The sequence below is a fragment of the Lucilia sericata genome, unplaced genomic scaffold (assembly GCF_015586225.1).
Source record: "Lucilia sericata isolate MDLA Ls3-8-SP2 unplaced genomic scaffold, ASM1558622v1 Contig001144F_arrow, whole genome shotgun sequence".
Taxonomy (NCBI): Eukaryota; Metazoa; Arthropoda; class Insecta; order Diptera; family Calliphoridae; genus Lucilia; species Lucilia sericata.
In genome coordinates, this window is record NW_023995115.1 from 115,485 (window position 1) to 143,035 (window position 27,551).

Sequence of the window (27,551 nt, forward strand, 5' to 3'; positions counted from 1 at the left end):
ATATATTCAAGGATTTTGCATTGTTTATTATTAGTACTTAAAAAAGGTATTTCTCGGCATTAAGATTTCATATGAATAAACTTTCTTAAGCTCTCGAATTGTTCTAATGTTAAGGAAGAAATTTCCTTTAATGTTTTAAAATTTCTTTTAAATTTCCTTCCAAGACACTGTGCAAGACATTGTACATTTTCATGGTTTTGTGGGCTCTCCAAATTACCTCAACGCCGCTGATGATGATGATGGCGATGGTGATGTTTGATATTAAAATGCTGAATATTGTTGAATGGTGTATTTGTTGTGGACGGACGCAAGTTTTGACAATGTACAACAGAGAGATATGATTGTAGTTGCTAAAATTCGCTTGCCTTGGTCACTTCGAACGGTTTTTTATTTGTGTTTATTATTTTAGTGATTTTCCGAAAAATGCAAAAATGTTTGCGTAAGAGTTTTTTTTCTATACTAAATTCAAAATTTTATAAAAAATTTAAAAATATGAAATAAATATTACAAATTGTTAAATTAAACAAGAAACAAGTGTTTACAAAATATTAAAGAAAATTAATAAAAAAAATTTTCAATATAAAAAATAGCAAAAAAAAAAAATCAAGCAAAATTTTCAATATTTTGCAAAAAATTTTAAAAATCAAGCACTAAAAATAAATCCATACGGGACGGGACATCTATTTTTATGTAATATTTTTTTGTGTGTTTTCATTTTTTTTTCGTTCGACCAGTATTTTTGTGTATTTTGGTGTTCGTTCTTAATAATTTTATATTTTGAGTTTTGTGCGTTTTCAAATACAATTATTATTATAATTTCTATGTATTTTTAAACAAATCAAGTGAATGTCGGCAAAAAATATATATATAATCTCTTATATATAATTAAAAAACAACAAATTACAAGTGAAATTATTTGTTTATTATTAATTAAGGAAAACACGGCGGGACAGAAGACGTCCACCGATTTTACATACATTTTGTAAAATGTATTTTTAAAAGAAAATTTTCTATATATTTTTAGTTGATTTTTTTATGGCAAATAATAATTATGTCCATTATTTCATGTTAAATAATTATGTCTGAGTTTTGTGTTAAAATAATATTTGTAATTTGTAATATAGTTTAGTTTTTTTCAAATTATTTTCAAAAAGCGGCAAATATTTGTATAATAAAGAAATAGCTAAACATTTGTTCAGATTATCTTAAAGAAAGTGTGCCAAATTGAAGAAAATATATATACTATATAAAAAAGCATAAACTTGTGTTTAAAAAAAACTTGGTAAAATTTTTGTTCCCATTTTGAAAATAAATTTAATAAAAATGTGTTGAAACTTGAAATGGAAAATAAAACAATTTGCTGTTGACAAATTTTGAAAATAATTAATTAAAAGTCAAAGTGAATATATAAAGTGTTAAATAAATACATAAGTTATTTAAACAATCAATTTTTTTTAAAAATATCATTTACGTATTAATTATTTTCTACAAAATCTTTCTTTGTATTTGAAATTTAAACAAATAATATTAATAATTGCAATAATCGGTCCTGCTAATATTCTTTCTTTAAACTGAGAATTTAGTTTGGTACTTCGTTACGAAATAACCCCCTTTTTAGTACCTTTTTCACACAATCCTAAAAATAAACAAAAAACAAACACTTTTAAACCCGACTATATGAAACCCTACAACGATATAAACTTCATTTTTGAAGTAACCCCTAAATCAGAGCTAGTCACAGCTCAGGCAGTAGTATCTGAGTTCAAAATTTACCTATCATATTAGGGTTTCTAGATATCTTAGCCTTAAGTTTGTAATAACACATTTTCGCCATAATTGAGACGTTATAACTGTTTGAATTCACCTTTTTTTAAAAATTTCAAAGAACTGGGTCATATAAATCTTGTAAGGATAATCTTTGTCGATTTGAGTCCCTGCATTATTTCCGGTAGGTCCAGTAGAATCATAAAAATATCTTCTAAAGATTCCTCAAAATTAGTTGAAGGAAGGCTGATATCCCGATATCATTTCAAATAATCAAAGTATTTGTGATGCCTAATCACTCTCTTAGAGCGGGTTTTTGAGTTGGCAAACAAATGCCAATTAATAATCAGTTTAGTTAATCTAAAAATAAATTTAATCTGATGTTTTTGAGTATAAGATTAAACTTCGCAGTTTTGCCATACAAAACAATATAAAATGTCACTTTTTGTTATCAAAACAATGCATGTTTTATAAAAAAGAAGAAGACAATTGTAAATTTAATATGAAAGTTAATGAAAACTTAAATTTAAAACCAAAAAAAAAAAATGTATTTTGAAGTCTCACTAATTTATACTAATCAATAAATCAAACATTTTAATGTTTATGTTTATAAAAATTGTATTATTTTTTTTGCATCAGCTTTTTACACTTTTGCATTTTTTGCTCGAATTTAAACCACCTCCATTGGGCGTTTAAACTCGCAAACTAAATTAACTAATTGAGTACTCAAAAACATCCTTCGAGGATTAATTTCAATTTAATCGCTCAACTTTCATCTAAAGATTGGCCCTTAGACTTCCTATTCGATATAAGTGTTTGTTTAGATTCTTTTGAGCTAAAAATTTAACCATCACATCAGGTTTTCGAGATACCTTAGCATAAAGTTAAAAAAAAATCATATTTTTTGCCATATTTGAGACGTTATAACCACCCAAAGAAAGCTGTATTTATAACATTTGTTATGCCTCCTGAAGGTCCTTTCTATTCTTATATTCAGATATCTTAATCAAAAGTTTGAAACAACTATTGAATGGAAAAATAAAATTTTCGACCTAATTTTATCTCTTTTAGCTTTTGAAATTATAGTTTCAAACTTTAGATTAAGATATCTTTACGAAGGAATAAGATATAACAGTCTAGTCTATTCTATAGTCAGTCTAGTCTATAGTAAGTCTAGTCTATAGTCAGTCTAGTCTATAGTCTAGTTTAGTCTATAGTCAGTCTAGTCTATAGTCAGTCTAGTCTATAGTCAGTCTAGTCTATAGTCAGTCTAGTCTATAGTCAGTCTATTCTATAGTCAGTCTAGTCTATAGTCAGTCTAGTCTATCGTTCTAATCTGTCTATAGTCAGTCTAGTCTATAGTCAGTCTAGTCTATAGTCAGTCTAGTCTATAGTCGGTCTAGTCTATAGTCGGTCTAGTCTATAGTCGGTCTAGTCTATACTCAGTCTAGTCTATAGTCAGTTCTAGTCTATAGTCAGTCTGTAGTCCTCTATAGTCCAGTCTAGTCTATAGTCAGTCTAGTCTATAGTCAGTCTAGTCTATAGTCAGTCTAGTCTATATCAGTCTAGCTCTCTATAGTCAGTCCTAGGTCCTGATAGTCAGTCTAGTCATAGGTCATCTAGTCTCTAGGCTATAGGTCAGTCTAGTCTATAGTCAGTATCGTCTAGTCTAGTCTATAGTCCTCTAGTCCGATAGTCTATAGTCAGTCTAGTCTATAGTCAGTCATGTCTATAGTCAGTCTAGTCTATAGTCAGTCTAGTCTATAGTCAGTCTATCTATAGTCAGTCTAGTCTATAGTCAGTCTAGTCTATAGTCAGTCTAGTCTATAGTCAGTCTAGTCTATAGTCAGTCTAGTCTATAGTCAGTCTAGTCTATAGTCAGTCTAGTCTATAGTCAGTCTAGTCTATAGTCAGTCTAGTCTATAGTCAGTCTAATCTATAGTCAGTCTAGTCTAGTCAGTCTAGTCTATAGTCAGTCTAGTCTATAGTCAGTCTAGTCTATAGTCAGTCTAGTCTATAGTCAGTCTAGTCTATAGTCAGTCTAGTCTATAGTCTAGTCTAGTCTAGTCTATAGTCTAGTCTATAGTCTAGTCTATAGTCTAGTCTATAGTCTAGTCTATAGTCTAGTCTATAGTCTAGTCTATAGTCTAGTCTATAGTCTAGTCTATAGTCTAGTCTATAGTCTAGTCTATAGTCTAGTCTATAGTCTAGTCTATAGTCTAGTCTATAGTCTAGTCTATAGTCTAGTCTATAGTCTAGTCTATAGTCTAGTCTATAGTCTAGTCTATAGTCTAGTCTATAGTCTAGTCTATAGTCTAGTCTATAGTCTAGTCTATAGTCTAGTCTATAGTCTAGTCTATAGTCTAGTCTATAGTCTAGTCTATAGTCTAGTCTATAGTCTAGTCTATAGTCTAGTCTATAGTCTAGTCTATAGTCTAGTCTATAGTCTAGTCTATAGTCTAGTCTATAGTCTAGAGTCTAGTCAATAGTATAGTTTATAGTCTAGTCTATAGTCTAGACTATAGTCTAGACTATAGTCTAGTCTATAGTCTAGTCTATAGTCTAGTCTATAGTCTAGTCTATAGTCTAGTCTATAGTCTAGTCTATAGTCTAGTCTATAGTCTAGTCTATAGTCTAGTCTATAGTCTAGTCTATAGTCTAGTCTATAATCTTGTCTATAGTCTAGTCTATATACTAGTCTATAGTCTAGTCTATAATCTAGTCTATAGTCTATTCTATAGTCTAGTCTACAGTCTAGTCTATGGTCTTGTCTATAGTCTTGTCTATAGTCTAGTCTATGGAATATTCTATGTACTAGTCTAAGTACTAATCTATGGGTTAGTCTATGGACTATATATACTATTGTCCAGTTTATTGACTTGATACACGGGAATAAATTCACGGAATAGATTTGTGGTTGGTTGTAGGACCAATATTTGGTGGTTAAAAATATCAGCACAAAGTTGTAATTTCCTCTCTAATATAATAGTACCCTATTTATATATAATACTGAGTACTACTTTTTCAAATTCGTACCTTCAGAAGTCAAAAACAACTAAGGCTGATGACTCCTGTTTCGGTCGTTAAATTAGCCAATCTAACAATATTTTAAAAATTTTTTTTGTGACAAAATTATAAAACTTTTTGAATAGCTAATAAAATATTTTAATATTTACTTTTTCTAGATACTGATTAACCCATTAAACTACCATTAAAAGATAATAAAAAATAACAATGAACGTGATATAAAATTAACCAAATAAATTATTAAAAATATTATCAAGAGAATATAAAGCAAAAAATTTAATCATAATTTAATATAAAAAACTAAATTAGCAATTAATTAACTAATACATACACAAAAAAATAATTGGAAAACGATTGAGAAAAATTAACCTAAAAACAACAAAATGCATACACAAGCTCAAGCCCAGTCCACAAATAGACGACAACAACCACAACCTTCTCTGCCGATATATGCCAACGAAGGTTTAAGTCCCAAAAAGACCGCTTTGATTATTGTAACAGTTGTTGGTTGTATAGCCATATTATGGCCCAAAGTATTTTATCCCATGATGTTTGCTTCGGCTCCAACGGCCGCTACGGGAAAAACAAATATAAAACAAGGACATGGGGGACCAGGAGGTGAGTATTGTTTTTAAATTATTTTTTTATTTATATTGTAAATTTGTTGTAATTATTACTATTATTTTATTTTCTGTTGTCTGTATTATGTTTTAAATATAGGTTGTTGTGATGTCGTGCTTAATCGGGAGGAATTTTTCAATTCGACTTTATTAAAAAAACCTAAAAGTTCGGAACCTCCCATAGAACCTTATGGACCACAATTATATCGTAAAAGTTTAAATGTTTATACTGGTGAAATAAGTACGTGTTTTTGTTTTGGAAATAAAATGGGTTTTCGAGTTATTAATTATTTGAATAAGCATGATCGCATTTCTTCTAATACTCTGTTGACTCTTCTAACGTTTACGTTTTTTATAAGTTAACTTTAACAAAAAATCCACTGCTTCATTATTCCAAGAGGTCGTATGGTGTTCTCTCTCCCATGTTTTTAATTCAGCGCTCGTTGCGTCTAACAGTTAAGCAATCGTCAGGTGAACTTCTTCGAGTTCTCATCGCCGCAGATTATTCCAAATTTTGAGTTCTATATTCTTTAATATTTAATAGGAATTCATAGAAATAGACTAGACTATAGACTAGACTATAGACTAGACTATAGACTAGACTATAGACCAGACTATAGACTAGACTACAGACTAGACTATAGACTAGACTATAGACTAGACTATAGACCAGACTATAGACTAGACTATAGACTAGACTATAGACTAGACTATAGACTAGACTATAGACTAGACTATAGACTAGACTATAGACTAAACTATAGTCTAGTCTATAGTCTAGTCTATAGTCTAGTCTATAGTCTAGTCTATAGTCTAGTCTATAGTCTAGTCTATAGTCTAGTCTATAGTCTAGTCTATAGTCTAGTCTATAGTCTAGTCTATAGTCTAGTCTATAGTCTAGTCTATAGTCTAGTCTATAGTCTAGTCTATAGTCTAGTCTATAGTCTAGTCTATAGTCTAGTCTATAGTCTAGTCTATAGTCTAGTCTATAGTCTAGTCTATAGTCTAGTCTATAGACTAGACTAGACTAAGACTAGACTATAGACTAGACTAGACTAGACTAGACTAAGACTAGACTATAGACTAGACTATAGACTAGACTATAGACTAGACTATAGACTAGACTATAGACTAGACTATAGACTAGACTATAGACTAGACTATGACTATAGACTAGACTATAGACTAGACTATAGACTAGAATATAGACTAGACTATAGATTAGACTATAGACTAGACTATAGACTAGACTATAGACTAGACTATAGACTAGACTATAGACTAGACTATAGACTAGACTATAGACTAGACTATAGACTAGACTATAGACTAGACTATAGACTAGACTATAGACTAGACTATAGACTAGACTATAGACTAGACTATAGACTAGACTATAGACTAGACTATAGACTAGACTATAGACTAGACTATAGACTAGACTATAGACTAGACTATAGACTAGACTATAGACTAGACTATAGACTAGACTATAGACTAGACTATAGACTAGACTATAGACTAGACTATAGACTAGACTATAGACTAGACTATAGACTAGACTATAGACTATAGATATAGACTACTATAGACTAGACTATAGACTAGACTATAGACTAGACTATAGACTAGACTATAGACTAGACTATAGACTAGACTATAGACTAGACTATAGACTAGACTATAGACTAGACTATAGACTAGACTATAGACTAGACTATAGACTAGACTATAGACTAGACTATAGACTAGACTATAGACTAGACTATAGACTAGACTATAGACTAGACTATAGACTAGACTATAGACTAGACTATAGACTAGACTATAGACTAGACTATAGACTAGACTATAGACTAGACTATAGACTAGACTATAGACTAGACTATAGACTAGACTATAGACTAGACTATAGACTAGACTATAGACTAGACTATAGACTAGACTATAGACTAGACTATAGACTAGACTATAGACTAGACTATAGACTAGACTATAGACTAGACTATAGACTAGACTATAGACTAGACTAGATAGACTAGACTAGATAGACTAGACTATAGACTAGACTATAGACTAGACTATAGACTAGACTATAGACTAGACTATAGACTAGACTATAGACTAGACTATAGACTAAGACTATAGACTAGACTATAGACTAGACTATAGACTAGACTATAGACTAGCAGACTATAGACTAGACATAGACTAGCCGATATAGACTGACTATAGACTAGACTATAGACTAGACTATAGACTAGACTATAGACTAGACTATAGACTAGACTATGACTAGACTATAGACTAGACTATAGACTAGACTAGACTAGACTAGACTATAGACTAGACTATAGACTAGACTATGACTAGACTATAGACTAGACTATAGACTAGACTATAGACTATAGACTATACTAAGACTAGACTATAGGGTGAACTGTTCCTGGTTTTTATAGTTTATTCTTTTGGAAAATTCTATTAGCTGCAGACGTTCTTGGAACTTATCTATGTTTTATTGCTTCAATATTGAAGTATCGAATTATACTTTTTAAATATGTTAGACCTGATATTACAAATTGCCTCTAAAAATAAAATTATTTTATCTTACCATCTTCATAAAAAGTCTATTCGACTTTCAAGTAAAACTTTACTTGAAGTACATATTAAAACTTTTTAAGGCCGTTCGTTATAAAATTCGTTACGCTAATGATTTTATATAAAAATAAAATTTAACAAAATGGCAAAAAAAAACCTAAAAATGCAATTTTATGTCTGCCAACAAATTGTTTGTGTTATCTGTACGTCATTAACAAATTAAAATAACGTTTTAAAAACTGTTTGTTATTTTTTTCATAATCATTTTTTTTCTTGCATTTATTAACGTTGTGTTAATTTCACTTTTAATTTAATTTTTCTTTTCTTATTATTAATTGCGTTTTCTTTTGTTATATATAATAATTTTCTTTAATGCTTTAATTAATTGCAAAAATGAACAAAAAATAAAATTACTGAAATTTTTAATATTTAACAATGATTTGTTGTTTATAAATGATTTAAATATGTTGTTTTGTTGTTGTTTTCATTATTAAAATGAGATTTTTATACAGGTATACGTCAGGAACGACCATCTCATTTGCATCCCGATTCTGTTTATCAGGCGATGAGAGAACGCGGACGTGCTATACCGGCCACACCAACGATACCAATTGTGGAACGTAAATCATCGCCCAGTAATCCACCACCTCGCATAGTAGAAGGAAGAGTGAGTATTTGCTTAATTTATCCTATAAAGTATATTTGGATACCTTAGTTTGAAATACTTATTTTCCTTCAGTTTTAGTCAGAAGTAGTTTGATTTAATCAAAATCTTTAAAATCCATTTCAAATTTAATTAAAATTCATAAGACCCTATTATTCAGTTTTCCACGCGACATTTATTTTATCACACACTGTAGATCATTTCCACAATATTAGAGAAAGAAAACAATTATTAATATACATATATGTACTATATAGTAGATGCTAGTATATATAAACAAGAAATCATATTGTTTTCTTTGGCTCCTAATCTTTACCCGCCCTACAAAGTTTTCTTTTCGTTTTTGGTGCTACAAATTGCAAAAAGTATAAACTTGAAATCAAAGAAAGACATTACAAAAAAAGAAAACAAAAAAATTTTCATGATCAAGAAAACCATTTCGAAAAAAGTCTTTGATAATTAATTTTACTGATGATCAACTACAGTGGATTTGTTAAATATAACGACAGCACATAAAATAGATCAAAAGTTTTAATAAATTAAGAAAATAAATAGAAATTTTCCACTTTTGAAGTTTCACTTATCGTTTTCTTGTAATTTGGCGGGAAATTTATCATCACTATTGTGTCTCAAATTTGTCTACAGAATAATTACTTTAAACCGTATTTATAATTGTACCTTGTTTACCCACCAGGCTTATTTTATAATAATGTAAATTGTTAATTTATAAGAGAAAAATTGTTATAATCTATACAGGGTCTATTGACTTCCTTCTATTTTTATTTAGAACTGAACGGCCGGAAATTTTAAGATGTACTTATAATTATTTCCATAACTGTAACAAATTTAACAGTTGTTTGATATTTTCTGATGATTCAACTTTATAAAATTTAATATTAAGGTCTTAATTGCAAAATTTTATAATCGAATAGGTAAAATCATGTGATAAAGGAGGACTAATTAAGAAAATGTTTGTATTAATAGTTAGTTAGTTAGTTAGTTAGTAAGTAGTTAGTAGTTAGTTAGTTAGTTAGTTAGTTAGTTAGTTAGTTAGTGTTAGTTAGTTAGTTAGTTAGTAGTTAGTTAGTTAGTTAGTTAGTTAGTTAGTTAGTTAGTTAGTTTAGTAGTAGTTAGTTAGTTAGTTAGTTAGTTAGTTGTAGTTAGTTAGTAGTTAGTTAGTTAGTTAGTTAGTTAGTTAGTTAGTTAGTTAGTTAGTAGTTAGTTAGTTAGTTAGTTGTAGTTAGTTAGTTTAGTTAGTTAGTTAGTTAGTAGTTAGTTTTAGTTAGTAGTTAGTTAGTTAGTTAGTAGTTAGTTAGTTAGTTAGTTAGTTAGTTAGTTAGTTAGTAGTTAGTTAGTTAGTTAGTTAGTTAGTTAGTTAGTTAGTTAGTTAGTTAGTTAGTTAGTTAGTTAGTTAGTTAGTTAGTTAGTTAGTTAGTTAGTAAGTTAGTTAGTTAGTTAGTAGTTAGTTAGTTAGTTAGTTAGTAGTTAGTTAGTTAGTTAGTTAGTTAGTTAGTTAGTTAGTTAGTTAGTTAGTTAGTTAGTTAGTTAGTTAGTTAGTTAGTTAGTTAGTTAGTTAGTTAGTTAGTTAGTTAGTTAGTAGTTAGTAGTTAGTTAGTTAGTTAGTTAGTTAGTTAGTAGTAGTTAGTTAGTGGTTAGTTAGTGTTAGTTAGTAGTTAGTTAGTTAGTTAGTTAGTTAGTTAGTTAGTTAGTTAGTTAGTTAGTAGTTAGTAGTAGTTAGTAGTTAGGTAGTTAGGTAGTTAGTTAGTTAGTAGTTAGTAGTTAGTAGTTAGTTAGTTAGTTAGTTAGTTAGTTAGTTAGTTAGTTAGTTAGTTAGTTAGTTAGTTAGTTAGTTAGTAGTTAGTTAGTAGTTAGTTAGTTAGTTAGTAGTTAGTTAGTTTTAGTAGTTAGTTAGTTAGTTAGTTAGTTAGTTAGTTAGTTAGTTAGTTAGTTAGTTAGTTAGTTAGTTAGTTAGTTAGTTAGTTAGTTAGTTAGTTAGTTAGTTAGTTAGTTAGTTAGTTAGTTAGTTAGTTAGTTAGTGTTAGTTAGTTAGTAGTTAGTTAGTTAGTTCGTTAGTTAGTTAGTAGTTAGTTAGTTAGTTAGTTAGTTAGTTAGTTAGTTAGTTAGTTAGTTAGTTAGTTAGTTAGTTAGTTAGTTAGTTAGTTAGTTAGTTAGTTAGTTAGTTAGTTAGTTAGTTAGTTAGTTAGTTAGTTAGTTAGTTAGTTAGTTAGTTAGTTAGTTAGTTAGTTAGTTAGTTAGTTAGTTAGTTAGTTAGTTAGTTAGTTAGTTAGTTAGTAGTTAGTTAGTTAGTTAGTTAGTTAGTTAGTTAGTTAGTTAGTTAGTTAGGTTAGTTAGTTAGTTAGTTAGTTAGTTAGTTAGTTAGTTAGTTAGTTAGTTAGTTAGTTAGTTAGTTAGTTAGTTAGTTAGTTAGTTAGTTAGTTAGTTAGTTAGTTAGTTAGTTAGTTAGTTAGTTAGTTAGTTAGTTAGTCTAGTTAGTTTAGTTAGTTAGTTAGTTAGTTAGTAGTTAGTTAGTTAGTTAGTTAGTTAGTTAGTAGTTAGTTAGTTAGTTAGTTATTAGTTAGTTAGTTAGTTAGTAGTTAGTTAGTTAGTTAGTTAGTTAGTTAGTTAGTTAGTTAGTTAGTTAGTTAGTTAGTTAGTTAGTTAGTTAGTTAGTTAGTTAGTTAGTAGTTAGTTAGTTAGTTAGTTAGTTAGTTAGTTAGTTAGTTAGTTAGTTAGTTAGTTAGTTAGTTAGTTAGTTAGTTAGTTAGTTAATGAGCTATCAGGCCTTCTGCAACATTGTACGGCTCCATGCTTTCGAGAATGTTGATTTCCTAATCCAGCAAAGAACCATAAATATTATCTAAATTCTGAATTAAACTAATTCATAATTCTGAAGCTTTAAAATATTAAAATCGCATCAGAAATAAATTAATTATAATAATATTACTTACTTAACTTTTTCTTTTTTTCAGCCTGGCCCCATACCCGGCATGCGTCCACCTATGGGGGCTGGGGCTTTGCATCAACCTCAGGGAAAAGGACAAAATAGTATGGGTATTATAATGCCCTTATATACCATCGGTATTGTTGTATTCTTCGGTTATACTATCATGAAGGTGAGTGTATTTATTCATACATACTTATTTCATTCTTTTTGCTGTTTTTCCTCCCCTAAAACAACAACAATATTATACATGTGAATGTTCAATTTTCGTGTGCATTGTGTACTTGAACATTGTACGATTCATCCCCATTATGAGATAAAACGTTCATTTATTTTTGTTTATTTCGTATAATTCCCATTCAGTTTATGTAGAATTTTGTATATAGTGTTTAATAATATCATGTTGAAATCACTTGTGGGGTCAGGTGATCTGGAGACCGTTCAGATGGAACATTACTTGTTACCGACCGACCTCCTGATTTTGAGGGAAGCTGGTCTTCTCTATGAGGGTGCAAACCTCCTGTTCTACCACAGGAGGATTGATACATTGGATATTTGTAACGTGGTTTATAACACCGCTCAATAGGCCAAGGGCCAAACTTTTGTAAATATATTTCCCTCTTTGTACATATTTCTATCCTATATCTTTTGTAAATATTTTTTTTTCCATATCGTGTATATTAGTTTTAAGTTTAGCTTTAAGTGTGAACGAATGCCTCCTATTTTTTACCTTTTTTTAGGGAACTTTTGTGCAGATTGGTACATTTAATGTAATTCATATAAATTTATTATACTATAGTAAGTAAGTTCTATATATATGTAAATAGTTTTTAAATTGATAAGTCCTTGTAAGGCACCCCGTGTGTGAGGAAGAAATATATGAATAGATTGTTAGTTTTAAGTAAACATGTAAATATGGATTGTTTTGGTTAATAAATGAAATGAAATGTTGAAATCACTCTGGCTTCTCTTCAGTTGTCGAATAAATCTTTCGCCTTTTACTAAAGATTTCCGTGGAGAGGAGCACTCTAATGAGTCTAAAATAAAATTTTTGCATAGACCTTCCGTTAGGAGGGTCATAAATAATAAATTTCATTAAATCGGGTGGATTTATTTTAACATTACAGTAAAGTAGTTACAAATCTTTACAATTAGTACTTTTTCGGCATTAAAAGTATTAATAACTTTTTGAATTATTTTCATATCGGCATTTTTGAAGGAAAAGTTTAAATTTTTTTTTTAAATTTTTCATACAAGCTTGAAAGTTTAGCATTGACTAGTTAGTCATAAGTCTATGAAATTATATTAGTACATGGACTTGTCCATGAACTAGTCAATTGATCAGTATAAGAACTAATCAGCAGATAATCCCATGGACATTGTTGCCAATTTGACGTTTTTCCCGTCAAATCTGACGTATTTGAAATGGCAAATGCGTGAAAAAATGCGTTTTAGCGGTTAGCGGGAAATTTGGCGATTTTTAATCAGCATTTGGAGATTTTAAACGTTTTTTCACATATAAAATGGAATAACTACAAATGTCTATAGTCTAATCTTAATTCTAGTGTGTAGTATAGTGTATATTCTAGTATATAGTCTAGTATGTAGTCTAATATATAGTCTAGTCTAAAGTCTAGTTTATAGTCTAGTCTATAGTCTAGTCTATAGCCTAGTCTATAGGCTAGTCAAGTCCATAGTATAGTCTATAGTCTAGTCTATAATCTAGTCTATAGTCTTGTCTATAGTCTAGTCTATAGTCTAGTATATAGTCTAGTCTATAGTCTAGTCTATAGTCTAGTCTATAGTCTAGTCTATAGTCTAGTCTAGTCTAGTCTATAGTCTAGTCTAGTCTATATAGTCCTAGTCTATAGTCTAGTCTATAGTCTAGTCTATAGTCTAGTCTATAGTCTAGTCTATAGTCTAGTCTATAGTCTAGTCTATAGTCTAGTCTATAGTCTAGTCTATAGTCTAGTCTATAGTCTAGTCTATAGTATAGTCTATAGTCTAGTCTATAGTCTAGTCTATGTCTAGTCTATAGTCTAGTCTATAGTCTAGTCTATAGTCTAGTCTATAGTCTAGTCTATGTCTATGTCTAGTCTATGTCTAGTCTATAGTCTAGTCTATAGTCTAGTCTATAGTCTAGTCTAGGTCTAGTCTATAGTCTAGTCTATAGTCTAGTCTATAGTCTAGTCTATAGTCTAGTCTATAGTCTAGTCTATAGTCTAGTCTATAGTCTAGTCTATAGTAGAGTCTATAGTCTAGTCTATAGTCTAGTCTCTCTAGTCTAGTCTCGTATAGTCTAGTCTATAGTCTAGTCTATAGTCTAGTCTATAGTCTAGTCTATAGTCTAGTCTCTAGTCTAGTCTATAGTCTAGTCTATAGTCTAGTCTATAGTCTAGTATATAGTCTAGTATATAGTCTAGTCACTAGGCTAGTCTATAGTATGGTCTTTAGTCTAGTTTATTGTAAAATCTAAAGTCTAATCTATAGTCTGGACTACTTTCAATAGTCGCAATTCAATAAGGGGATTCATGAAATACGTGGGCAAACTTGCACTTTTGTATTATTAAGAACAGAAAATTTATTTTAAAATGATTAGTTCAAATAGGCGATCAAATGTATTAGTGTTGTGCAAGAAAAATCCCATAAATTTGTGACAAATTCAATGTAAAATCCAAAATGCACAGATTTGCGAGAGGCTTTTGAATGTTTTTGATAAACATATTTTTTGGTAAACATCCAGTTTAAATTTGACGTTTTCTAGCGGCTTTTGCAAAAACTTAAATCTGACGGTTTCTGGCGGTTTTTTTGACATGGTTTAACGGGAAATGATGGAAAAATATTGGCAACACTGCCCATGGATCAATCTTTGGATTAGTCTCTTGAATAGTATACTTCCTATTCTATGGACTAGCCTATGGAATAGGTTATTAACTAGTTTATGGATTTGACTATTGACTAAACTTTGGAGTAGTCCATTGAATCTACTATAGAATGGTCTAGTGTATGGATTAGCCTATGACCAGCCTACTGATTGGTCTAAGTTACTGTTTATGGACTAGTTTAGCGACTATTCTATTAACTTATCCAATGACTTTTCTAATGAATAGACTATCTATTGCTTAGTCCATTGTCTATTCAATGAAATAGCCAATTGATCAGTCTATAGTCTACTTAACTGACAAGCCTGTCGACCAGTCTTCAACAGTCTATTGACTTGTCTATGGATTAGTTTATTGCCTATTCCATTAACTGAATAGTTTATTGCCTATTCTATTAACTTATAACCTAGTCTATTAACTGGAGACTAGGTTAGTCTATGGACTAACCTAGTCTCCTGATTAGCCTCTTGACTAATCTATTGCTTAGTCTGTTAGCCATTTAATGAACTATTCAATTGATCAGTCTATGGTCTAGTTAACTGACAAGCCTGTGGACCAGTATATGGACTAGTCTCTTGATCAGTTTGTGGACTAGTCTCTTGGCCAGTCTATGAACTAGTCTATTGACCAGTCTGAGGTGTAGTCTGTGGACCAGTATATAGACTAGATTCTTCACCAGTCTATGAACTTGTCTCTTGACCAGCCTATGGACTTGTCTCTTAGTCTATTGACTTGCCTATTGACTAGACTGTAAACTGGTACATTAATAAGTATGAACCAGACTATTGACCAGTCTATAAACTATTCTATGGATTAGTCTATGAACCAGTCTATTGACTTGTTTATAGTTTTATTTCCAAATTTCCGAAGAAAGTGTAATTTACCAATTTAGGCTCTTTAGTGATGGAAATAGATAATTGAAAAAAATTTAATAAAAACTAAATTCTAATACATTTTTCTTTTTTCTTAACAACTGTAGATAGTCTTCAAGAAGCAAGTACCGAATGCTCCCTATGGAGCTGCACCCGGTGATCCAAACTTCCGTAAAGAAGTTTTTGGACAAGAAAATGGCCGACATGTTGAGGAATTAAATGGCTCTAAATTGGGTAAGTTCATAGTGATTTGCCATAGAAATTATACGTAAAATATTTAAGTAGAATTTAAGTTTTTCTTTCAAGTAGTAAAACAAAATAGTTTATTATATAAAATAAATCCCTTTATATAATGATTACATATGTATATTCATTTTTAAACATATAAATGCTCTCAATTTGTAAATTTAAACAAAAAAAAAAAATCAAACCGCAAATAAATGTCCTACATAAATGTATTGGTCGAAAACAAAAACTCCTGTTTGTAACAGGTTGGCGGGAACATCAAACAAGTAAGATGAAGCTTTTTAAACTTCTTAATTTAAAACTTCTTACTACTTTTTCTTAATCATATATAATTGACTAATTTATTTATTTTTTCGGTTTCAAATTGAGTTTAATTTTTATTCAATCATTTTTAAAAACTATGTCCTCTGTTAAAAAGAAATATTGAAAATATTTGAAAAAAAAAAGGAAAAAAAATTGAAGCTGCTTTTTTTAAATGTAATTTAATTATAAATTCAAAACATTGTGTAAATATAATTATACATCCTTGTAGTTGTTTTAGATGTTGTTTTATTTTAATATTCAAACACTAGTAACCCTTTTAATTTTGTAATTTATTTATTATTATAATTTTTTTTTTTTTAATTTTCCAATTGATGTTGTAATGTAAATTTGTAAAACTTAAAAAAAATGATTCCCTTATTAAACTATACCAAACAACAAATTAAAAACATAATAATTAATATGTTATGAAAAAAACAAAAATAACAAATCAACCAACTAAATAACAAATTTCTAGGAACTAATCTACCAAGATCATCCGGAGATCTAGTACCTCACCAGCCAACGGTGATGCGTGGCAGTGATTTATATAATGCCAGTTTATCGGCTCAAACTGCGGCTACGAATCTGTCCTCTTCGCAGAAACAACATCAATTGCAGCAACAACATCACGATCAGCAAAAACAATTGACTTCGAAACTTTTGCATAAGGAAACCGATCAATTGATGGAAATTGAAAAGTTGCGCAAAAAATTGGAGGACACGGAAAAGGCTATGGCCAAATTGATTGCTGAAATGAATTCAGATCAATATGAAGCGAAGGTTAGAGATTTTTGGCAAAAGGTTTCTTCTTTCTTTTTTTTTTTTATTTGTTTTCATTTACATATTTGTTTTTATTATAATTTCCAATTTTTTTTTTCGTTCTGTTACATAATTATAGTTTTGTAAATATGACATTTAGATATAAACATACACACATACATAATTAGGACAAAAAACTAAAACAAACTAAACAAATTTAAAATTGTACATAATAACAAAGCTAGACAATAGGTCAGTTCATATACTAGTCAAAAGACTAGACCATAGTCATGTTAATAGACTAGTTAAAAGACTAGTCCATAGACTTGTCAATAGACTAGTCAATAATCCACTCCATAGACTTGTCAATAAACTAGTAAAAAGACTAGTCCATAGACTTGTCAATAAACTAGTCAAAAGACTAGTCCATAGACATGTCAATGGACTTGTCAATAGACTAATTAAAAGACTAGTCCATAGACTTGTCAATAGACTAATTAAAAGACTAGTCCATAGACTTGTCAAAAGACTAGTTAAAAGACTAGTCCATAGACTTGTCAAAAGACTAGTCCATAGACTTGTCAATAGACTAATTAAAAGACTAGTCCATAGACTTGTCAATAGACTAGTTAAAAGACTAGTCCATAGACTTGTCAAAAGACTAGTCCATAGACTTGTCAATAGACTAGTTAAAAGACTAGTCCAGGGACTTGTCAATAGACTAGTCAAAGGACTAGTCCTTAAACTTGTCAATAGACTAGTCCATAGACTTGTCAATAGACTAGTCTATAGTCTACTTCATAGACTTGTCATAAAACTAGTCAAGAGACTAGTCCTTAGACTTGTCAATAGACTGGACAAAAGACTAGTCCATAGTCCGTAGACTTGTCAATAGACTAGTCCATAAACTTGTCAATAGACTAGTCCATAGACTTGTCAATAGACTAGGCAATAATCTAGTCCATAGACTTGTCAGTAAACTAGTCAAAAGTCTAGTCTATAGACTCGTCAAAGGACTGGTCAAAAGACTAGTCCATAGACTTGTCAATAAACTAGTCAATAGTCTAGTCCATAGACTTGCCAATAAACTTGTCAAAAGACTAGTTCATACACTTTTCAATAGACTGGTCAAATAGACTATTTCCTAAACTAGCCCGTAGACAAGTCAATAGACTCGTAGACTCTTAAATGGTCCATAAACTAGTCCATTAACTAGTCAATAGACTGGTCCAGATTGATCAACCCATTATCGAATATATTACTTCATAGATTAATTAACTGACTAGTCCATAGACTAAGTCTAGATTCTAGAGGAAGTTAAGAAATGGAACCAGCAATTACGAAATTAGACATCTAAGATTTTGAAAACTAACGCCTGTAGAATAGACTTTGACCACAGTTTTTTTGAAAAAATCTGGTATAAACTTTGGTAAAGGATCTGGAATAGAAAGCCCTCAAGTGAGGTATTTAATACCTAGGGTAAAATTTTTCGTCAAAATCATGCAAATATCTATGTATGTTTTTAATCAAACTGAGTAGCGCTTCGGGGTTTTAGATCCTTTACCAATAAAGATCATCAATCGATACATTTAATCCCTGACAATATTTAATAGAAATAGAAATTAGAATAGAAATTCATTTTCTCGGCAGTAATTCTGTTGCAAAACAAGTCAAGGAACATGATTATCTGAAGACCCTTACTAACTTTCACTCAAATACTTTGTACACATCTTATTTTATATTTTTTTGATTTATGTATAATTTTTGTAAAAAAAATATATTAAGTTTATTTATATATTTTTTATTTTTCTTAATTTTAAGATGGTCGCAATTAATTTTCTAAAACGTCAACAGTTACATCCTTAAACAAAACTCAAATATTTTACAATATCAATATCCAAACATCTTTATAAACTGAAAAATCAAATCAAAAATCATAATACTTAAGTATAGTAAATTTTTTCTTTAAAAATCTTATTTAATTTTTTTTTAATTGATCAGGAATGTTAAGTCCTAAAATCCTTAAAATGGCATGAAAATAATTCCATTTCGAGTAACTAACACATAATTCAATTAAAATCCTTTAATTTTTTTGTAAAAGCTCTCGTAAGTGACAATCTTCTTTCTGTTGTAATGTGGCATGTTTTAAGGGAAAGATCATCATCAGGCATGGAAATTGAACTTTTGAATAGAACTAACTCATAACGAAATGGACTAGACTATAGGACTAGACTGTAGACTAGACTATAGACTAGACTATAGACTAGGACTATAGACTAGACTATAGACTAGGACTATAGACTAGACTATAGACTAGGACTATAGACTAGACTATAGACTAGACTATAGCATAGACTATAGACTAGACTATAGACTAGACTATAGACTAGACTATAGACTAGACTTATAGACTAGACTATAGACTAGACTAGACTATAGGACTAGACCATAGACTAGACTATAGACTAGACTATAGACTAGACTATAGACTAGACTATAGACTAGACTATAGACTAGACTATAGACTAGACTATAGACTAGACTATAGACTAGACTATAGACTAGACTATAGACTAGACTATAGACTAGACTATAGACTAGACTATAGACTAGACTATAGACTAGACTATAGACTAGACTATAGACTAGACTATAGACTAGACTATAGACTAGACTATAGACTAGACTATAGACTAGACTATAGACTAGACTATAGACTAGACTATAGACTAGACTATAGACTAGACTATAGACTAGACTATAGACTAGACTATAGACTAGACTATAGACTAGACTATAGACTAGACTATAGACTAGACTATAGACTAGACTATAGACTAGACTATAGACTAGACTATAGACTAGACTATAGACTAGACTATAGACTAGACTATAGACTAGACTATAGACTAGACTATAGACTAGACTATAGACTAGACTATAGACTAGACTATAGACTAGACTATAGACTAGACTATAGACTAGACTATAGACTAGACTATAGACTAGACTATAGACTAGACTATAGACTAGACTATAGACTAGACTATAGACTAGACTATAGACTAGACTATAGACTAGACTATAGACTAGACTATAGACTAGACTATAGACTAGACTATAGACTAGACTATAGACTAGACTATAGACTAGACTATAGACTAGACTATAGACTAGACTATAGACTAGACTATAGACTAGACTATAGACTAGACTATAGACTAGACTATAGACTAGACTATAGACTAGACTATAGACTAGACTATAGACTAGACTATAGACTAGACTATAGACTAGACTATAGACTAGACTGTAGACTAGACTATAGACTAGACTATAGACTAGACTATAGACTAGACTATAGACTAGACTATAGACTAGACTATAGACTAGACTATAGACTAGACTATAGACTAGACTATAGACTAGACTATAGACTAGACTATAGACTAGACTATAGACTAGACTATAGACCAGACTATAGACTAGACTATAGACTAGACTATAGACTAGACTATAGACTATAGACTAGACTATAGACCAGACTATAGACTAGACTATAGACTAGACTATAGACTAGACTATAGACTAGACTATAGACTAGACTATAGACTAGACTATAGACTAGACTATAGACTAGACTATAGACTAGACTATAGACTAGACTATAGACTAGACTATAGACTAGACTATAGACTAGACTATAGACTAGACTATAGACTAGACTATAGACTAGACTATAGACTATACTATAGACTATACTATAGACTAAACTATAGACTAGACTATAGACTAGACTATAGACTAGACTATAGACTAGACTATAGACTAGACTATAGACTAGACTATAGACTAGACTATAGACTAGACTATAGACTAGACTATAGACTAGACTATAGACTAGACTATAGACTAGACTATAGACTAGACTATAGACTAGACTATAGACTAGACTATAGATTAGACTATAGACTAGACTATAGACTAGACTATAGACTAGACTATAGACTAGACTATAGACTAGACTATAGACTAGACTATAGACTAGACTATAGACTAGACTATAGACTAGACTATAGACTAGACTATAGACTAGACTATAGACTAGACTATAGACTAGACTATAGACTAGACTATAGACTAGACTATAGACTAGACTATAGACTAGACTATAGACTAGACTATAGACTAGACTATAGACTAGACTATAGACTAGACTATAGACTAGACTATAGACTAGACTATAGACTAGACTATAGACTAGACTATAGACTAGACTATAGACTAGACTATAGACTAGACTATAGACTAGACTATAGACTAGACTATAGACTAGACTATAGACTAGACTATAGACTAGACTATAGACTAGACTATAGACTAGACTAGACTAGACTATAGACTAGACTATAGACTAGACTATAGACTAGACTATAGACTAGACCATAGACTAGACTATAGACTAGACTATAGACTAGACTATAGACTAGACTATAGACTAGACTATAGACTAGACTATAGACTAGACTATAGACTAGACTATAGACTAGACTATAGACTAGACTATAGACTAGACTATAGACTAGACTATAGACTAGACTATAGACTAGACTATAGACTAGACTATAGACTAGACTATAGACTAGACTATAGACTAGACTATAGACTAGACTATAGACTAGACCATAGACTAGACTATAGACTAGACTATAGACTAGACTATAGACTAGACCATAGACTAGACCATAGACTAGACCATAGACTAGACTATAGTCTAGTCTAGACTAGACTATAGACTAGATTATAGACTAGACTAGACTATAGACTAGACTAGACTAGACTATAGACTAGACTATAGACTAGACTATAGACTAGACTAGACTATAGACTAGACTATAGACTAGACTATAGACTAGACTATAGACTAGACTATAGACTAGACTATAGACTAGACTATAGACTAGACTATAGACTAGACTATAGACTAGACTATAGACTAGACTATAGACTAGACTATAGACTAGACTATAGACTATAGATAGACTAGACTATACTATAGAATAGACTAGACTAGACTAGACTAGACTAGACTAGACTATAGACTAGACTAGACTAGACTATAGACTAGACTAGACTATAGACTATACTAGACTATAGACTAGACTATAGACTAGACTATAGACTAGACTATAGACTAGACTATAGACTAGACTATAGACTAGACTATAGACTAGACTATAGACTAGACTATAGACTAGACTATAGACTAGACTATAGACTAGACTATAGACTAGACTATAGACTAGACTATAGACTAGACTATAGACTAGACTATAGACTAGACTATAGACTAGACTATAGACTAGACTATAGACTAGACTATAGACTAGACTATAGACTAGACTATAGACTAGACTATAGACTAGACTATAGACTAGACTATAGACTAGACTATAGACTAGACTATAGACTAGACTATAGACTAGACTATAGACTAGACTATAGACTAGACTATAGACTAGACTATAGACTAGACTATAGACTAGACTATAGACTAGACTATAGACTAGTTTATAGACTAGACTATAAACTAGACTATAGACTAGACTATAAACTAGACTATAGACTAGACTATAGACTAGACTATAGACTAGACTATAGACTAGACTATAGACTAGACTATAAACTAGACTATAGACTAGACTATAGACTAGACTATAGACTAGACTATAGACTAGACTATAGACTAGACTATAGACTAGACTATAGACTAGACTATAGACTAGACTATAGACTAGACTATAGACTCGACTATAGACTAGACTATAGACTAGACTAGACTATAGACTAGACTATAGACTCGACTATAGACTAGACTATAGACAAGACTATAGACTAGTCTATATACCAGACTATGGACTAGACTATAGACTAGATTATAGACTAGTCTATATACCAGACTATGGACTAGACTATAGACTAGATTATAGACTAGTCTATATACCAGACTATGGACTAGACTATAGACTAGATTATAGACTAGTCTATATACCAGACTATGGACTAGACTATAGAACTACTGCGTACCGAAAATGTTGTGCAGCTACCGCGGTATTCTTCGAACTCAAAAAGTACTGAATTTTCCATGGCTGATCATCACTTTATAAAACTCTCTTTTTGACTCTTAGTAAATTAGTAACTCTCAAGTAATTCTCTTCAGTGTGATAATAGTTTTTTCTTAAACTCTTTTTTTATGATAAACTAACAGCAGCATTTCTTTTCTTTAATTAATTTCTTCTAAAAGAAATTTCAATTTCAACTAAAAAACTTTATATTTGTTTATATAAGAGCAGAGCAGAAAAGGGGACATAATTTTAAAAATGATTTGTTTTTTGTACAAAAATTTATTTATTTATTTTTTTTTTCAATTGAAACATTTAATTCATGAAAACAAACAATTGCATTATTTTTATTGCTTCATCATGTATTTAATTTATTTTTTGTTTATTTTTCTTCTTTTTTGTTGCAAAAAAGAAAAAGGAAAGTAATTTTATTTTTTTTGTATTTTTTAAAATTATATTTTATATAAATATTTATTTTTTTCTTGTGTTTCTGTTATAAATTTATTTTATAACAAATCAAACGTAGTTGTAACAGCGATACAAGGTTTAATAGATGCTGCTGATGAAGAATTAAAATTACGAGAGACTACGACAACCGATCCATCCAAGGTTAGAGATTAGATCCACCTTTTTTTTAACATCTACTACTAGCAAATCTTTTAACAATTTTACTACAACAAACTAAACAAATACGATTTTGTTTGTATTTTTTATTACAAAAATATCTACTTTTTAACTAAAATACTTTCGTACTAACTTCAATACTTGTAATATTGAAAATTGTTTACTTTGACCTTTAATTAGTTTTATGTGTTTTAAGTTTTGTGATCGTCTTTTTTAATTTATTTAATTAATTTCCTTTTTTAATTAATATTCAGTTAATAGTTTGAGCTTTTTCTTAATTAGCATTTTGTTAAAACTTTTATTTAAAATTTTTATTAATTCATGAAAACTTCTGTAAATTTAGAAAAACTCCAACGAAAATTCGACCACTACGAATCAAAAAGATCAACAACATCAAGAAAACATTTCCAATGGGCATGCAGACATTAATGAGACATCTGGTGATGTTAATAATGATGATAATAATACTAGAGTAGATGACCTAAGGCAACGGATGATAACGCAAAAAGAGAGAAGGCAGTACTGATCGTACAGTATCGGTAAGTGTTAATAGTTGAAAGGTTATTCCGTATTCGTGAAGCTTTCATAATTGTAATTTACAAAATTTTCGTTTTCGATTTTTGTTTGAATTTAAAGAAATTAATTGTCTAAATATTAATTACATATAAATTTTTAATTTATTTGACTCTTATTTTTAGTTAGTATTTTTATTATTTTTTGAATTTTTATTATATTAAACTTCTTAATTTACTTATTTTTATTAAAGGTTCTTGGAATGGAAATAACCGCTAGTTGTGAGGGTGGCCATAAATGGTCTGGTCGTCCTCCAACTCCAGTGTTATATCCCACCATGAACATGTAAGTTTTTGTGTCTATGGACTAGTCTATATAGTCAATATTTCGACCAAAGCTTGTAACGTAATCAATGCTATAGTCCACGCTATTATTGTATTCAAGATAGTAATAGAGACTATAGATAATACTATATTCGAGACTCTATTCTAGACAGAACTAGAATTGAACTGAACTAGAATTCAACTAGAACTGAACTAGAACTGAACTAGAACTGAACTAGAACTGAACTAGAACTGAACTGAACTAGAACTGAACTAGAACTGAACTAGAGACTGAACTAGAACTGAAACTAGAACTGAACTAAGAACTGAACTAGAACTGAACTGAACTAGACTGAACTAGAACTGAACTAGAACTGAACTAGAACTGAACTAGAACTGAACTAGAACTGAACTAGAACTGAACTAGAACTGAACTAGAACTGGACTAGAACTGAACTAGAACTGAACTAGAACTGAACTAGAACTGGACTAGAACTGAACTAGAACTGAACTAGAACTGAACTAGAACTGAACTAGAACTGAACTAGAACTGAACTAGAACTGAACTAGAACTGAACTAGAACTGAACTAGAACTGAACTAGAACTGAACTAGAACTGAACTAGAACTGAACTAGAACTGAACTAGAACTGAACTAGAACTGGACTAGAACTGATAGACTGAACTAGAACTGAACTAGAACTGGACTAGAACTGAACTAGAACTGAACTAGAACTGAACTAGAACTGAACTAGAACTGAACTAGAACTGAACTAGAACTGAACTAGAACTGAACTAGAACTGAACTAGAACTGAACTAGAACTGAACTAGAACTGGACTAGAACTGAACTAGAACTGAACTAGAACTGAACTAGAACTGAACTAGAACTGAACTAGAACTGAACTGAACTAGAACTGAACTAGAACTGAACTAGAACTGAACTAGAACTGAACTAGAACTGAACTAGAACTGAACTAGAACTGGACTAGAACTGAACTAGAACTGAACTAGAACTGAACTAGAACTGGACTAGAACTGAACTAGAACTGAACTAGAACTGAACTAGAACTGAACTAGAACTGAACTAGAACTGAACTAGAACTGAACTAGAACTGAACTAGAACTGAACTAGAACTGAACTAGAACTGAACTAGAACTGGACTAGAACTGAACTAGAACTGAACTAGAACTGAACTAGAACTGAACTAGAACTGAACTAGAACTGAACTGAACTAGAACTGAACTAGAACTGAACTAGAACTGAACTAGAACTGAACTAGAACTGAACTAGAACTGAACTAGAACTGGACTAGAACTGAACTAGAACTGAACTAGAACTGAACTAGAACTGAACTAGAACTGAACTAGAACTGAACTGAACTAGAACTGAACTAGAACTGAACTAGACACTGAACTAGAACGAACTAGAATGACTAAACTAGAACTGAACTAGAAACTGAACTAGAACTGAACTAAACTGAACTAGAACTGAACTGAACTAGAACTGAACTAGAACTGAACTAGAACTGAACTAGAACTGAACTAGAACTGACTAGAACTATGAAACTGAACTAGAACTGAAACTAGAACTGAAACTAGAACTGAACTAGAATGAACTAGAACTGAACTAGAACGGAACTAGAACCTGACCTAGAACTGAACTAGAACTGAACTAGAACTGAAACTAGAACTGAAACTAGAACTGAACTAGAACTGAACTAGAACTGAACTAGAACTGAACTACGAACTGAACTAGAAACTGACAACTAGGAACTGGACTAGAACTGAACTAGAACTGAACCTAGAACTAAACTAGAACTGTGGACTAGTCTATAAACTAGTCTCTGATTAGTCTGGTCTATTGACTAATCGTTTGACTTATATATTGACTACTAATCCATTTTTAAATATTTTAAAGCGTCCCAGATATTTAAGTATATCACTAATACTTCTACTCTTTATTCAAGTAAATTCTAATTCAGATACAAGATTTTAATGGAAAATTTCTTTGAAATTTCAGTCCAAACATGATGAAGATGACGTAATGCCCGAACCTCAAGAAATCTATTTAGAAGGTTCTTTAGCACATGACTCACAAATTTTAGTAGCCGAATCTGAAACTAAACAGGAACAAGTTTATGATGCCGAACTTAATGGATCTCCTGAAGAGCCAGCGGTAAGTTTTAGTTGTTAGTAAGAAGAAGAAAAAAGAAAGCTAAAATTATAAATAATTTCTTTTTAAATTTCAGGTTATTCTAAGTAGTAAAATGACTTTGTCTCTTATCAATTTGGATAATATATGGATAAGAAATCGCCAACAAAACAAACAGATAGGAAAGTCCTTTAGCCGATGATATAGAAATAATTGGACATGATGACATTAAGAAAAATAAAAATACAGCCACGAACTAACGAACATAAAGAATTATACAGTATGAAACAAAAAAATTAATAAAATTTTATAAAAAAATATAAAAACGAAACCAAAAAATTTTTAAAAATAATAATATGACTGATTTGTTAAATTTATGTTTATTTAAAAACGAATTTGTTTAAAATATTATCCAACTTATTTGAATGACTTGCTAAATACTACTCAAACAGAAAAAAGAGCATAATTAAAAGGCCAAGAACAAATCCAGTACTTCCGTTGTAAGGAACCGATAAAAATATTTACAAAAAAGAAAATTATGTTGAAAACCGTTGCCAAAACTTATTTGTTAAATTATTTTTATTAATTTATTATTTTTGAAAATTAATATTATAATAAAGCATTTTTTTCTTGTAGCTGTTAGTATTTAATTTTTATTTTTTGTTTTATTTTATTATAAAATATCACTTTGTATGCTCAAAATGTTATGCCAAAATCATTATTTTTATTATTATTATTATTTATTATAAAATTAAATGCCAAAACCTTAAAAAAAATATAATTTTTAGTATTTAAAAAATAAACTCAAACTTTTATTCTAACTAAGTCCTTAATGTCCTTTTTGCAATACATTTATGTACTTTTTACAATTTAAGAACATTTTATTTTTTATTCATTTTTAAAGAAACAGAAATAGTTTCAAAAACATATTTGTAATTTACTTATTATACTTACATAAATGGTGTGTTGTATCAATTTTAAATTTAAAAGAAAGAAAAAAATATTATTGCAAAAATGAAAATTAAAAAATATACATTGTAAACTTGTGTGTAGCAAGAAATTTATAAAAAAAGTATAGATTTTAATAAAAGTAAAAGTAAAGTGTTTTTAATGTCATCAGGAGGACCGGAAAATTTGGTC

The 27,551-nt window shown here is 30.1% G+C and overlaps 1 non-coding gene and 1 pseudogene across 1 annotated transcript; both read left to right on the forward strand.

Moving 5' to 3' along the window:
- The first annotated feature begins 259 nt into the window (after positions 1–259).
- LOC119610250 lies at positions 260–26,681 on the forward strand (annotated as a pseudogene).
- Positions 12,570–12,691, forward strand: LOC119610264. Its single transcript, XR_005231982.1, has one exon. It is a non-coding gene; the product is annotated as a U5 spliceosomal RNA (small nuclear RNA).
- Positions 26,682–27,551: the final 870 nt, after the last annotated feature.